The following is a 15780-nucleotide window of genomic DNA, read 5'->3' as shown; positions in this document are numbered from 1 at the left end:
TCAAAGCATGGGTCTACAGAGAAACTCTCTTTTAAAGGAATCCCTGTTAGTAAAAATTTGAAATGGCTTTCCTTCGACTGTTCTCCTCCCCCATTCTTGGCTACACACATCTTGACTAGAATCTCGATAGCAGAAAAATACTAGTGGAAGCAATTTTCTCCCCTGTTTTCCCACTCAACATCCTTCTCCTTACCTCTTTTCTCCACATGCTTCCCCTTTTTTCAAATGGAGATAGCTACTCCGGTTGACATTTGGGCACGTGCCGTGCACCCTAGGAGGAAACCTACACTTCTGAAACATTTCCCTGGAAAATAAAAACCAGTGACCCATCATGAGCTGGTTGGTATAAAAGGTGTTTCCAGAGCTAGCTTTTTAAGGATTTGCCACACAGTTCACTTCTCCTACTTCAGCAAAATGATTTTTGGGAGCTGACATGAACCGTTACCAGAGAGAGAGACAGAAGGAGAGAGCATGCTACAATTTAATCCAATATTATTTTAATAAGCATAGAATCATGTGATATGATTCCATGAATATAAAATATAAAATACAGGATTTCATCAAATTCGATGGCCTTTAAAATTCAGTGGGAAGGACATGTACATAGTTAAAAGCTGAAGAATTACATCTAATCAAACAATGTAGTGATTGTAGATTTCCCTGAGTAGAAAATTAAAGATCCTGACTTATGAAACCACCACCTCCCCTGCAGTCATGAATTCAATGACATAACAACTTTAATAGGTTTCCATCAAGGTTGCCAAAAAGAATCTCTTCTCATTATGCAACCATAAGTTCATAGCAAAATTACATAGAAAGATGTTTCCAAGTGGCTTAAGCCAAATTGGTTAGGAACAACCATTAGGTTCTTCTTGGTAAATAATAGTAGCTACTCACCACAACCTCACCACTATGCTATTAAAAAGGTAAGACTCAAAACAAATTCTACCACACACAAGATGCATTGAGAGACAAAGGTGAAGGACCAGCAAGATTCATATGTTCTTCACTGAAGGTAAAAACTGTCTCAGATGTTTTAGCCAAACCACATATCTTTAAGAGATCTAATTCCACATTTGAGGGTATATTTCTATCATCTATTATGCTAACAAACCACCATGTCAAATATCTTTATTATGTGAATTAGACAGAATGTCTGGTGTCAATTAGAGATAAAGATAGCTGAAACTTTTACAGAAGCAGCCTGTGGAAATAGATCTTCCTGACCACATGTGAACTGATAGCACTTGGAGTATGAATTCTTGATCAGTGTTACTGATTATTCCCACAGTTCAGCTCAACACCCACACAAATACACTTATATCTCAAAATGGGGAAGGAAGGGCATGATGTAATTATTTCCTTACTGCTGATCAGGATATTTTAATCTCAGGAAGATTTAAAATTAAGTATAAAATTGTTTATGCATCAAAACAAAAGAATATTAGTGTGTGAAGAAAGTTGTGCCTAATTGGAATTGTTCTTGTAATGTTTGATAAAGTTTATCTTAGAATGACAGGTCAGCCTGTTTACTGCGATTTAAAACACACAGGAGAAATTGATTTAAACTTGTGAATTTAAGTTGAAACCTTGTTAAGTTTATGTACAGTATTAGAACTTTTAAGAAGACTCAGGTTCGCAACATTTAGAGATGTAGCACATAGAGGGCTTTGACAGACAGCTAATGTCTTTCAGAAGAGTTCAAATCTATAAAATGTAATTTAAAAGTTTAGAAGTGTTAAATGACTAAATATTAATGGGACCAAATATAATAGTATTCAGAGACCCCCATCAAAGTAGTTGCTAAAAATCACTAGATTAAAATTTTCAAATTGAAAGATTATCAGAACTAGATTTTTTATTTACAACTTTATTAAATTGAAGACTAATTTCTACGACCAAAGTAAAATTGAATTCGCTTTTTCTATGTATAAAACTCACTTTCAGGGCACCAAAAAGTTCATCATCAACATCACTGAACAAACTCTCCCTGTCACTAAAGATGACCCAGGCTTGCAGCATTTCTCATTTGTTAATATTAGAATAAACCCTTTGGGGTCTACAAAGAGAAGTCAGGGAACTCCATTCATGGCTTGTGGAGTGAGTCAGGTTGCTATCAAAATCAGTGTTTTAGAATTAGACTGGGGTCATAGAGGTCCTTTGATCCAGTCTGTAGAGAAAGAAACAAACTGAGACCCAAGAAGGGTGACTTGTCCAACATACTCTGTAAACCAGCAGTGAAGTCAGGATTAAATACAGGCCTCATGACCCCCAACCCAGCATTCTTTTCAATATTAAGTATTTATTTAGTGCTTACTGTGACCCACTTACTGTTTCTAGACGCAGGGGTTACAGCAGTGATGAGGACAGAATCTTTTAACTTCTAAGAGGATGGAGATAGAAGATAAACACACATATATAGGAGGAAATGTGAGTTGGTAATAATTGCTCTAAAGAAAACCAAAAAAATAAAAAAAGGGGTCATGAAGAAGAGTCACATGCCTGACTGGCAGATGGGGGTTGGGATGTGATACTTTCATTTAGGTTGATCAGGAGGAAAGTCATCTCCACAGCACTGGCATTTGGACTGGCACCTGAATGATGTGAGAAGGCTGCCAGGCAAAGAGCCATTAGAAGAATATTTTAAGCATTACAGAGTATGGTAAGTACAAAAAGCCTGGGGCAGAGAAGAGTTTGAAAGGTAAAAAGAGTGAACACTGGAACTTGCAGGCAATGCAAACTTGTTTGGATTTTATTCTGAATACATTATGGGGCCATTGGAGGAGGTTGAGCAACGAGAGACATAATCAGATTTACCTTTTTAAAAGATCATGCCAGCTACTATGAGACAGTGTTCCGTAGGGGCGTGAGAGTAGGAACAGGAAAACCAGTTAGCAAGTTGTAGTATGATGCAGGCTTAAACACGGGCGGTAGTATAGGAGATGGGAAGACATAGCTGGGCTCTGAATATATATTTGGAGGTAGGATCTACAGGATATGTGTAGGCACATTGTTTTTCTGTGACTAAGAGATATTTCTTGTATCCTGATGATGATACCTATATTACGTTAAGTGATAAGGCAGTAGCGATAACTGCTCAAAATCTGGGATCCCAATAAATATCAGAAGAGGACATAAGTTTTTGGTTAACTCCAAATGACAGATCCCCAGCCCCAGGCATGACCCATCTCAAATCCCCTCATCATTCAGAGACTCCTAGGAGGCTGGTAGTGGCTGAGAGCTAGATTTTATATGCTAATTACTAATAAAGCAGAAAAGGCCTGCAGAGACAGACCTGCATCCAAATTCTGGCACCATAACTTATCAGCTCTATGATCGTGAGCCAATTACCTGACTTCTTTGAACCTTGGCTTTACTGTCTACAAAATGAGCAGAGATTTATAAATATGTTTTTAATAACTAAAATGCCTTGCACAGTATCTGATTTATGCTTATACTAGGTATTCCAAAAGGGTAGTTATTATCCCTAACTTGTTCTCTGTGACCTCTTCTGTTTTACTGGTAAGAGACCATACCAGAACCAGGTGAATTTCAGCCATTTGAGCTTAGAAGTAAGTATATACCATAAAGGCACATTGGAGCCTTGGAGAATCTCAGTATTACTGTAAATATCTTCTGCTAGGTTCACAAATACTTAAACTAGATGGGCACTTATAGACTGGCCTGAAACTGTGACTTTAAAGTTGGTCTCCTGAGGCTTTGTGAAATTGCCTACAACCCCTAATGTTAAATATCTTCTTAATTAAAACCTGCATTCTGAGAGAAAGAATCTAGGATGTGGAAAAGCCAGAGTGGGTCCCCTGGCTGCTGAAATTATCTAGAGCATAAGACAAGAGCCTCAAGGTCAAGGACTATTTAAACATGTTTAGCAGAGATATTTTCAGACTCTCATGCAAATCAAAACCACTAGATTAAATATAATTCTGGGCATGGTATTCAGACAGGTCAGTTTAGCCAATTCAAGCCTCTTTCCCCTGCTGAACACCTATAATTTGTCACATGTACTTAAGTGTTCCCTTTCTGGCATCTTGAACTCTGCAATTATTGGGAGAATAAGTCATATGATATCGCATTGGCTCTGTCCACAAATATCACCACCTTTAGTTTTCAAGGTCTTTCATCAGACTCTGGCCTTTTAGAGTTTATCTTTGTTACCTGAAAGGTCAAGTGCCTCCACTTCTTATGGACACCAACAGCCCTGTCAAGTGAGTGGTTAATTTTCAATTACGTGTCCATTAATCTTTCCTTGTCCCTCATCTCACAGCTGACATCTTTGATCCTTTAAGAATCTTGTACACATGATTACTACCTAAACTCAATCCCCACCCAAGCACACATGATGTACTAGGATGTGCCCTGACATCTTTCCCATTTCAACGCCATAGCACTAAATCAGCTGTAGGAAACTAGCAGAGTAATGACAGAACCACACAGTCCATTATCACTCAGATTCCAATATATTATGGGTCACATCTAATTAGTCAGTCTGTATTGATCATTACCTTATAAGGTGGTATTTAATGAAGTTCCCTTCAAAAACATACTTGTGCAGGGACTTCCCTGGTGGCGCAGTGGTTTAGAATCCACCTGCCAATGCAAGGGACATGGGTTTGATCCCTGGTCCGGGAAGATCCCACATGCCACAGAGCAACTAAGCCCGTGCACCACAACTACTGAGCCCGTGCTCTAGAGCCTGCAAGCCACAACTACTAAGCCCACATGCTGCAATTACTGAAGCCCGCGCAACTAGAGCCCATGCTCTGCAACAAGCCACCGCACTGAGAAGCCCTCGCACCATAACGAGGAATAGCCCCCACTTGCCGCAACTAGAGAATACCCATGCGCAGCAACGAAGACCCAACACAGCCAAGAATAAATAAGAAAAAAATTAATTAATTAATATAGTTGGGGAAAAAAACCATTCTTGTGCAGAGACTCTATTGTTCTGATGGTTTTGATATTTACCCTGTGTTATTTTGCACAAAAATAACTAATATTTACATGGTGTTGACCACCTACTGAGTCCATATACATAAACATTTAATCCACATAAAAATCTTATAAGGAAAATACTATTATTATTTCATTTTACAGATGGGGAACTGAGGGTCAGAGGTTAAGTCATCTGTACAAGATCAAGTGAAACTCAGTCAGTCCAGCTCCATAAATGAGCTTTTAGCTCCTATACCAGTGTTTCTCAATCTTGGCACTACAGACAAGTTTTCTGGGTTTGTTTATTTTTTGATTTCCATTTCTTCCTTTCTTTTTTTTTTTCTTACTGACATTTTAAAGAGGATAATTCTTTTTTGTAGGGAGGTATCCTGTGCACTGTAATGTGTTTAACAACATGCCTGGCCTCTACCTATTAGATGCCAATAGCACTGCACCACCCCACCCCCAGGTTGTAACAATCAAACACGTCCCCAGACACTGCTAAAGGTCCCATGGTAGAGGGGAGGTCACATCACAGCCCCCCCTCCACCACTACCCACTAGGACTCACTGCCCTACACTATACCGTCACTGTACGGAACAGGCAAAGGATAACTCCACTTACAGTTACAAAAGAAAAGAGGCTTGTCCCTGACATTCAAGGATTAAAATCATCATGAATCAAGGGGATCCTCCCCCAAACATAACAGACATTGACCTGATTCCCCTGTGCTTTTCTTGTTCTTTCTTCTCTTTTCCCTTCCTAAATTGGAAAATTGCTCATCTAAGGGCCATAGTTTGCTTAGTGGGGGATTTCATGCTTTTCTGTGACTGATGCCTGGAAAGAGGAATGCAGCTTTTCCAGCAATAACTACAGCCAATCTCAAAAAAAAGAAAAAAAAAAAGCCTTTCATGATCTTGAAGATGTGAGGAGAGGCAGGCACAAACAGAGCTTCATTCCCCTTCAGGAAGGAAAGCTACTTTCCTCTTTGGACCCAGTGCAGCTTATTGCTGCTTTGTTCCCTGACAGTGGATTAAAACGTCGTGTGGTTCGTAAGACTCTAAAGGTTTACGTGCTCACTTGGTCCAACTCAGGCTCTCCCTGGATGCTGTCTGCAGGGATGTACTGAGAACTTGCCACTTGTTCATACTCCCTCAAGATTTTCAGAGGTGAAATCGATCGGGTTGAAAATAAAGAAGACTTTTTCTCAGCTTTTCAAATCTCCATAACCAAGAGGATGCCTTTGGTAATCTTGGAAACCACTGCCAGAATGAACACATTTCGTGGCCAACGCCTGGTAAGTAGGTAGGAGACCGCACCTGATCAGTAAACAATGGTGGGCTTGTCTGCGTGGTGCCTGTTTTCCATGGACTCAACCCAAGCAAATCACCCCATACAGGAACCACCAGCCAACATGATATCTTTAAGGAATCAGACTATGCTCAACTAGAGTAAAAACATCCAACCGCGTGTCATCAGGCTTTTGGAAGCTCTTACACTGTTAGAATTTTTCCTCGAGGTAATGATTTTGTTGAATATTGATGCAGTAAGCATTTACTGCATTTATTGAGTAACTGTCACGTGCTTGGAACTATTATGCTGTTTTCCCCCCACCCACAACTTCTCTGGCAGCTGCTATAGTAAAAATTTCAATGAGGTAGAAATCAAGAGATCTTGGGTGCCATTGTTTCTCCTGCTAACAGTAAAGTTGCAACTTTGAGTAAGCTACTTAACCTCGCTAGGAGTCGTATTGTCCAACCTTAAACGGAGGCGTTTGGATTGCCAAACAATCTGTAAGGTCTCCTACAACTATAGAGTTCTATGTTTGTTTGTTTTTCATTTATGTTTTAGCTCACGCTTATTGAGCTCCTATTATGTGCCATGCACTAAAGTTCTAACACTTTACATGTATTATTGCACCTAAATTTCACAATGATAACACTGTAAGGTATTCTCTCCATGTTAAGGATGAGAAATAATCCTATAATTCAGTTCAATGTACTGCTTCATGGAGAGGAAGTCTGCTAGTCTGATGGATGGAGAAACACACTAGGTAATGAGCAGTGTAAGGGCAGATGTCACGGCCAAATCACTGACCTCTGTCAGCACCTATCACAGGTTCTGGCACATATGAGAAGTCAGTAAATACTGATCAAATATATAAATGAAAGAATAAAATTTAGTATCACTTTTATCAAGTGTATTAGTAAGAATGGGAAGCTATAGTTTGCAAGTTTAGAACCCCATTCAAAAGCTCATATTCTGAGTTTCAAAACAGCTGAGGATAGAGTCTTCACCTGAGTTTTTGATGTGTCAAGATTATCCTTGACCTACTTTGTAAAGATAAATGTATTCACATGGTGGAAGAATTTTAAAAATATATCAAATACTCACATGGCTTTTCATTGATAATTCTAGAACGTAGGGGAGTTTTCCTTTTCTAATCTGGTCCATATAGTCAGCAATATATTTTTGAGGGACTGCATTTAACTACAAACTTATTTTGAAAATTTTCATAGAAAAGATAAACATTTTGTCACTTAGAATGTTACTTTGTCCTTTTGATATGCCTGATATACTTTATAGAAGTAAAAAAAATAAAATTTATTAATAAAAAAGAGGTATTCTTATCTAGATTTCAGGAAAGGTGAGCTACCTCTCACTTAGGTGATATAATGACAGCTGAAGTCTATGTCATGTGATTTAAAGGCTGCAATAAGAAGCTCCTAACCAAAACATCTGATAACTCCCCATTGCCTGAGCCAGAGTCTGAAGTCAATGCCGTCATTATTCCTTTAGGCTACAGCATTAAAATATTCTGTTAAAATTCAACCATACTCTCACACCCATTAGGATGGCTACTAACAAAAAAACAAAATGAAACAAACGAAAACCCAGAAAATAACTAGTGTTGGTGGAGATGCAGAGAAGTTGGAATCCTTGTGCACTACTGGTAGGATTAGTAAGATGGTGTAACTGCTGTCAAAAATAGTGTGGCAGTTCCTCAAAAAATTCTAAATAGAACTACCATGTGATCCAGCAATCCTATTTCTGAGTATACATTCAAAAGAATTAAGAGCAGGGTCTCGAAAAAATATTTACACATCCATGTTTATATCAACACTATTCACAATAGCCAAAAGGTGGAAGCAACCCAAATGTTGATCAATGGATGAAGAGAGAAACAAAATGTGGTAATGTACATACAATGGAATACTTAAAAAGGAGGGAAATCCTGTCCTATGCTACAACACAGATGAACCCTGAGCCAGTCACATAAAGACAAAGACATTACCATTCTATTTACACAAAGGATCTAAAGTAGTCAGATTCATAGATATAGAAAGTAGAATGGTAGTTATCAAGAGTTGGAAGAAGGAAATGGGGTGTTGTCTAATAGATACAGAGTTTCAGTTCTGCAAGATGAAAAAGTTCTGGAGATCTGACTGAGATCAATAATGTGAATATATTCAGCCCTACCAAACTATACACTTAAAAATCGTTAAGATGGTAAACTTTATGAAATGTGTTTTTTAACCACCATTTGAAACAATGCGCCATACTCTGGATAACAAGTCATTTTAAAGCATCCTCCTGTGCACTTTACTGTGAGTTCATCCATCAGATTAGCTTCCTTCCCTGAAGGACAGATATGTCAGTTTTGAAGAAGACAGACTGAGATCTCAGACAAGAGGATATTAGGAAAGGTGGCTCAGAGAACCACGGAAGTCTCCGGACCTCCAGGGAGCACAGGCACAAAGGGGGACCTGGCTAATATAGGGGTGGTGGGGGGCTTCTGGGGAGAGCTGCGGAAGGATGCAGGAAAGGAGGGGCACCAAAAAGCAGGAGAAAATGCGCTACAAATACATTTTCTTCTTATTCCTGTTTCCCCTAAAGCTGCTATCCTTGGCTGACCTCAATAATTTGCAGGCAAGGAGAACTTGCCTTTGCAAAGGCTACCCTGAGAGGCACTAAGAATAAGATGACTTGAAGGGCCCTTCTGGCAAGCATGCCACCGCTGAGTTTCCAGAACCACAGGGGCAGACTTCAAACTTTCTCTATTAGCCGCAGATGCGCCCCCGAACCCTGGGGCCCCAGCTGGTGGCTATTTTTAGGCACGTCCCTCTTTCCATGACTGACTGGGAACTGTGACGTGTGGAAGGAGAACGGGGTCTAGGAGCCAAGGCAAAGTCTCCGTTTGCAGGAAACCATGACAGCAGGAGAGAAATGTTGGCCCAGAAGGCTTCCGGGTTCCTGTCTCTCTGTTAGAGGAGGGACGTCTGCTGGCCCCAGGCAGCAAAGTAGAAATAAACTTGGGGCTGAGGAAGCCCTTAGAACCTATCAGACCCTGATGGCTTCAGCTGTGCTCCAGGAGCCCCGGCTAATGAAGTGTTGCTGAGTATTACCCTGACGCTGCCTCCAGGGGGTGATTCCTCAGTGATGGGCTTTCAGAGCCCTGCCTGGTCCTGCCCAGGCTGCTCACCCACCCACGGGCAGAACACCAAGCCTCGAACTACTCATCCTGCTTTTCACCCCAGGTTTTGCCCACGCTGCACCCAGGCCAGCCTGGTCTGGAGCTCTGGGGCCTCAGAAGGTGCCCGGCAGAGAAGCTCCACGTGTACAGAATGAACATACAGGGTTTTCTAAGAGATTTCACTCGGTGAATACAGTGACACAGATTAGAGCATGAACCGTAGTCCTTCACTTGGGTATGTAAAAAATTACACATTAGCTATTTTTATTCTTTTAAAAATCAGTTTAATTCTGACTCCAAGTCCCATTCCTATGGGACTTTGAGGACATTAAGCCCTAGGCCTTCTTGGGGCTCCCTCCTATAAAGCCCTGGGGTCTCAACCCCCTCCAAGGTGAGGAATATCTTAGGGTGTCAGACACGAGTCCGCACTGGCTGTAGCTGAGTCACCCCTTGTCCCAGGCTCTGCTGCTGCTTTGCTGAGGCTGGAAATCTCAGGTGAGTTGCCAACATAAGTCACAGAACCCAAGCCTTCTACAGGCAGCATCTCTCTCTCTCTCTCCCTCTCTCTCTCTCCTTTCCAGTTTCCAGAAATCTCTCCTTGCAGCCTAACTGCCTCTCTCCCCTCCTTACCCCCTCCAGGAAACACTCTTCAGCTGTTTAGGACTTTAAGACAGAGCCTTGAATTTCATTTCATTCATATGCGTTTTCTGTTTTGCACCTTGATAAATCCCTGAAATAAGAACCACAAAGCTTAGCCAATGTTAGGGGTTAGGATGTCCATCTGAAAGAAGGCACAGGAAGGTTAAGTGCCTTGCACAGTACATTGGCGGCAAAATCTGGACAAGAAGCCAGGTGTGCTGATTGTAGGCAAGTGTTCTTTCCATGACAGCAGAAAATGCAAGTCAGAGAGCCTGCAGCAAAGGCTGGTTTTGCAAGCAGCCAGCAAGAAACTGAAGGCTCATTTGTGTTTTATCATCAACAATGGGGAAGCTGAATAAAACCAGTTAGTGGTGGGCAGAGAACCAGCATTCACTTGATTCAATCTTCATTCTTGTGGTTACCAGCCAGGGCCATCCAGGGAGAGCCTGCTCTGGAGGAGACGTCTTGCTGCCAATGCAGACAGCACCTGTGTTTGCCTATTTCGACCATCCCTTGAAAGCAAACAAGCAGTGACTGGAGGGAGGCAGGAAAGAGGCCGCTCAACCTGGCATCCAGGGAGGCCAAGCTTTGCTGGGCAAGCACATTCCACCTCCTGCTCCATCTGGGGATGAACCACTTGCCCGTCATCCAAAGCTCTCTTAACTAGATGTCCAATCACAGACACAAAAGTTAAGTAATGGATTGACTTCCCAGTGTTTACTGAGCTGAAGTCAGCTTCACAGACTGGGGGACGGGGCTGGTGGTGAAGCTACATCAGGGAGGCCCTGTTTGCTCTGATGCCCTCTCACTTCCCTTTCAGAGCATTTCACATCCCTCTGGATGCCTCGCCCTTCCTGTGCCCAGGTCACTGATCTGCCCAGCTCCCTTTCTCACGCTCCACCCAGACCTGAAATGTCCAGGCTTTAAGCTCAAGCACAAAAATGATACTGTCTTCCTCGTCCCCTTAACATTGCCATTTTCTGGATGTCATACTGTCAAGAAAGGGGTGGTGGTGATGAATAAGTTCACATAAAAAATTCAGTCTAAAAGAGGAGTCCTATGTATATTTTTATGTAAAAGAAACACTCCAGGCGAGCATAAATTCTATGAACTTGAGAATTTTTGTCAGCTTTGTTTACTACTGTGATTTGATAGAAAATTACCCCATTAAACAAAACAAAAAAACAGGCCAGTAATAACAATATGGTTTAAAATGAGCCTCAAGAGAAATATTTAGTAATGTTAGCCAGATTTAGAATGTAATACACCATTTTGGTATTGTTGAAAGTCTCAGCAATAATAACAATGGTGAAAAAATACTTTCTCAGAAGGGATCATAATTTCAAAATAAGTTTAACCCTCATTTAGATGCTTTCAGAAAACAATTAATACAGTAAGCTTCAAAAAGAATGAGGCACATAAGGCAAAGAGATGCCATCAGGAGAAGGTCAGGTCATTGACAGAAAAGAGACCAGAGTACATCCTTTTGGTAAAATGAGCACAGTCTGATGCAGAATTTTTCAAACTTCATGTCATGAGTGTGGTGGAATGAATTTAACCAAAGAAAAGTTTTAACCGAACTTTTCTTTCTAATGGTATAAAATAGAAAGGAATTGAATGGATTGGATTAAAATGGAGAAGAATGGAATGGAATGGAGATGTTAAAGTCTGTATACACATGTATTTAATACATATAAGTATGTATAATATACAATGTAATTATACACGGTGTGGACTGTGGTCTAAAATGTTTGAAAACTATAAATCTAAAGCACCAGTTTATAAACTCCTTTTAACCTCAGAACTTTTATGTGGAAGCCTAGTGTATAAAACAGACCCAAACAAATTTGCTCTCATGAAGGCACTGTGAATTGAGGAAGGATTCAGCCCTGCCAGCTCACTCCAGTCCTTCTTCCTCTGAGAAGCAGAATTTGAAAACCCCTGGTCCAGAAATTAGACTTTATAGTATATGCATACACATATCAAGTTTGATGCTTAGTGTTGAGGTTTGAAGGAGCCAATAATAGCATCTTCTTTCCCACCCAAATTCTGAATTAATTAAGAGAGACAGTGGAGTCAAGCAGATGAGGATCAAGTATCAGCCTATTGCTAATAAAGCCTGAGTCAGGGACTGTAACAGAGGGACGAGGCGGCAGTGGTGCTCCTAATCTGAACAGCAGACTTAGACTGACGTGAGCAGTCACAGCAGTGCTGGAAACCTGGAAGGCCTCGACCTTACCCCACCTGCCACTCAGAGACAGAGGCTCAGAGCAGACAGGCTCATCCCACAAGCAGAGGGAAAGGAAAGGCTAAGCTAGACAAGCCCAGCTCAGGGAAGCCAGGAGCGCTACTTCAACTGATGTCCCTCTACAAGGAAATGTGAAGCAGATGGAAAGAAGGTTCATCTCCATAACGCTTAGCAATATAAAGTAGACTCCTCCTTCACGGCGCTTACTGAATTGGAATTAATGTCTGCCTGCCATGATAGACTATAAACTTCCTGAAGGCAGAGACTGTATCTGTTCTAGACAGTGCTTGCTCCAGCAGCTGGCCTGCATTAGATGCTCATGAATGTACTACATGAGGTACATGAACAAAACTAATGTAATATGAATAAAACTAATGTATCAATGCTGTCAACATAATAGCCAGAACACCCACACCCCACCTCCAATATCAAGCTATTGGAAAATTGAATCATATTCACTCAATGGCAAACAAAACTGACAGGCCCACTTGGGAGGGTATTCAGAAGATTACCTCTGTGCCCCCTTGATGAGCAACGAAAAACACTTGGCCTCCTCGGAGAAAAAGAGCCGTGAAAAAGTAGGAAGTCCAGCCCCACAGGAAAGAAAAACAAGGACAAATCTTCCTTCTTCTGGAAAGTCCCCAAAGAAGTCAATCAGGTTTTTATAAGAGAGACCTTTCTCTCCCATGATCTCACACAAACTCTTCACTGTGAATAAATTATAAATCACTTCTTTAGTCTTCTTTTGTGGGTAAACCGCTTTGCTTTATCAAGCCTGGCTTTTAACATGGCTCATGCCTTTTAAATCTACAAGGTGGTGAAGCTGCTGTCACAAGCAAAGAATCCACGAGGAGTAGCAATTTAAATAACAGGAATTGTGACCATGTTTCCCCACACCAGAGGTCCGCGCTTCTCAGAGGCAACACGTCTCCAGCCACTAAAGAGTCTCATTAACAACAGCAGCATGTGAGGCCCAGTGGGAATACACAGGCACACTAGCAACAGCCCCTGCCAAAAATCTCTCCTTCATTCTTCCCTAAGGAACCTGAAATTCCCCTATGAGTTACTCCTGTGACGGAAGGCTGTGAAAACTCTTCTTGAGATTTGAATATATTTTGAGCAGATGAGCTTGTTTGACCTTTACATCTCACCCCTTATAAACTTTTAGCCCATTAATGAGGATTATTGTTGCTTTAAACAGAAATTAATCTTATTCTCGCCACCAAAAAAAAAAAAAAAGGCAATGTTTTAATAAGGACAGCAGGCATGCTTATTTCTAATATAAAAGCAACCAGACTGAATGGTGTGCTTAAAGTTTAGGACAGCAGTCACCCCTGGAGGTGGGGCGTACGGTGAAGGAAAAAGAGTTTGGAGACTCAGGAGGCTACAGAGTTAATTACAACACCCTTTTGCTTATCTAGGTGGGTACATGGATTTTTGTTTTATTGCCATTCTTTATCCTTATACTTACTGAATTATTATCTATATTTTAATCCATTTTCAAATAACGCAGTCTGTTGAGAACAGATGAGACGAGCATAATCTACCAATCTGCATCTCACTGGTGGATTCCAACTTTCCATACATTCCTGCAACATCCTGAGTGCCTAGCAAGTGTGAGAGCACAGTGTTACATTTTGATAGCACAGGGCTGAATGAGAAACAGTCCCTGTTTTCAAAGAGTTCTAAGTGTAGTTATCTAAAAATTAACATCTACTGGAAATAGATACCTGTACATGATCCAATCTGATAAAATTAAGAAAATTAATTCAACATAGTGGATTTCTCTCAAATCCTCTGTGCTATACAAATGGCCTGAGGAATGTTACACAGACACAGAAAGAGCGAGATCAAAGATAAGCTGCCAGCTCTAAAAGCCAGGTCAGCCAATGTTCTAGGTCCCGTCTGGGGCTACAGGCCACTCCTCTGTGCCATGTTCTCTCTTTCTGACACGTGATGAACCAAATTCAGAATTCTGAGAAAGAGCACCATGACATCAGAAAATGCTGACCCAGCTCATTGAGAAACCTGTTCTTCTGAAATCATCTTTTAAAATATACGCCCATTGCCCACAGCCTGGAGAAAATGACATGTAGTCATTGAAAAATATGAGGATGTTCTGCATGTACAGGCCAGCTCATCTCTATTAATCTGGAAAGTCATTTCCTTTTCTTTGAACTAATTTGATCCAGTTTGCTTAAGGGCCTCAATTTCTTTCTTTCACCTTCATTTTAGAGCCACTGTGAAATTCAGCCCTCAGCCCACACAGAGGTTCCAAATCACCTTACCTCCTTGCTTACGTATACCACATTTCATCTCTGTGCCAAACGAGTCACTTTATTTGCCAATTATTCCATAACTTTCAGACAAAACCTGTAGGATTGCATTACAGAGATAAGAAAGATATCGAATGTCCTAAATTTTTTTTAAAAAGAACTGGAATGAATAACGGTTGTGAATCTATCGGCAAAATAATCATGATGCTCAAGTGAGAAATGTCTAATAGGGTTGTAGCTTAGGAGAACCAGGAAAGTTAAGCAGAAAAAGCATGGAATTTAGGGTCAGGGATATTTATTTTAAATCGCAATTCTCCCATTTTGTTAGCTATACGACCCTGGAGAGATTCTTTACCTTTTAAATAAGAATAAAAAGTCAGACCTTTGAGAATTAAATGATACAGTGAAAGCTCTGAAGCCCTAGCAGATGGGAGATGCTTAATAACCCAGCTCTTAGAGAGTTTCATGATATAATTATGTAGAGGCAATGTTGAAATATCATTGATAAATGTAAACCCTAAGGAAAGTGATTTTCTGCCAAAATTCCTGTTGAAGTTTAACATGTTCGAAATCAATCTTACAACCCAGTATCTAGTATGTAAGCAGTGAATTATGGCAATTGTAGAATACCATATGGAAATGATTTTTCAATTTTAGTTTGTACATATACATCAGTCACCTGGGAGTTTGTGAAAAATACAGGGTCAGGGTTCTGGCTCTAGAGAAGCTGATTTAACAGGACTGAGGTGGTTCATTAATTTACATCCTTAATAAATTTCCAGGTGATTCTGATGAAGGTGGTCCTCAACCATGTTTTGATCAATTCAGCCTTATTCACAATGTATTTATATATTTATAATGTATTGTAATATTTGTGAAATTTTGTTTAAAGAAATGGCTCAGATTAGCTCTCACCTCCCATGCTAAAAAACTGTCACTCCCTAGGACATCCGTGGGAGTGGTGAAGTAAGAACTCTACAGACCCTCTCCAATGAGAACGTGGAAACATTTTATCAGTCAATTTTTTTAGAACTCTGGAAATTAGCCAAAGGCTTACAACAGTCTGAAGAGAATATTTATTCAACAACAACAACAACAGCAAAAATAGCTGAATCTTGATCCGAATAGCAAGTTTTGTAGAGTTTTAACTTGCCCTATTCCCATTCCACCTTCCACAGCTCTGGAGCAGC

The sequence above is a fragment of the Hippopotamus amphibius genome, chromosome 7, assembly GCF_030028045.1.
Source record: "Hippopotamus amphibius kiboko isolate mHipAmp2 chromosome 7, mHipAmp2.hap2, whole genome shotgun sequence".
NCBI classification, from domain to species: domain Eukaryota; kingdom Metazoa; phylum Chordata; class Mammalia; order Artiodactyla; family Hippopotamidae; genus Hippopotamus; species Hippopotamus amphibius.
This window is presented reverse-complemented; position numbering follows the sequence as displayed.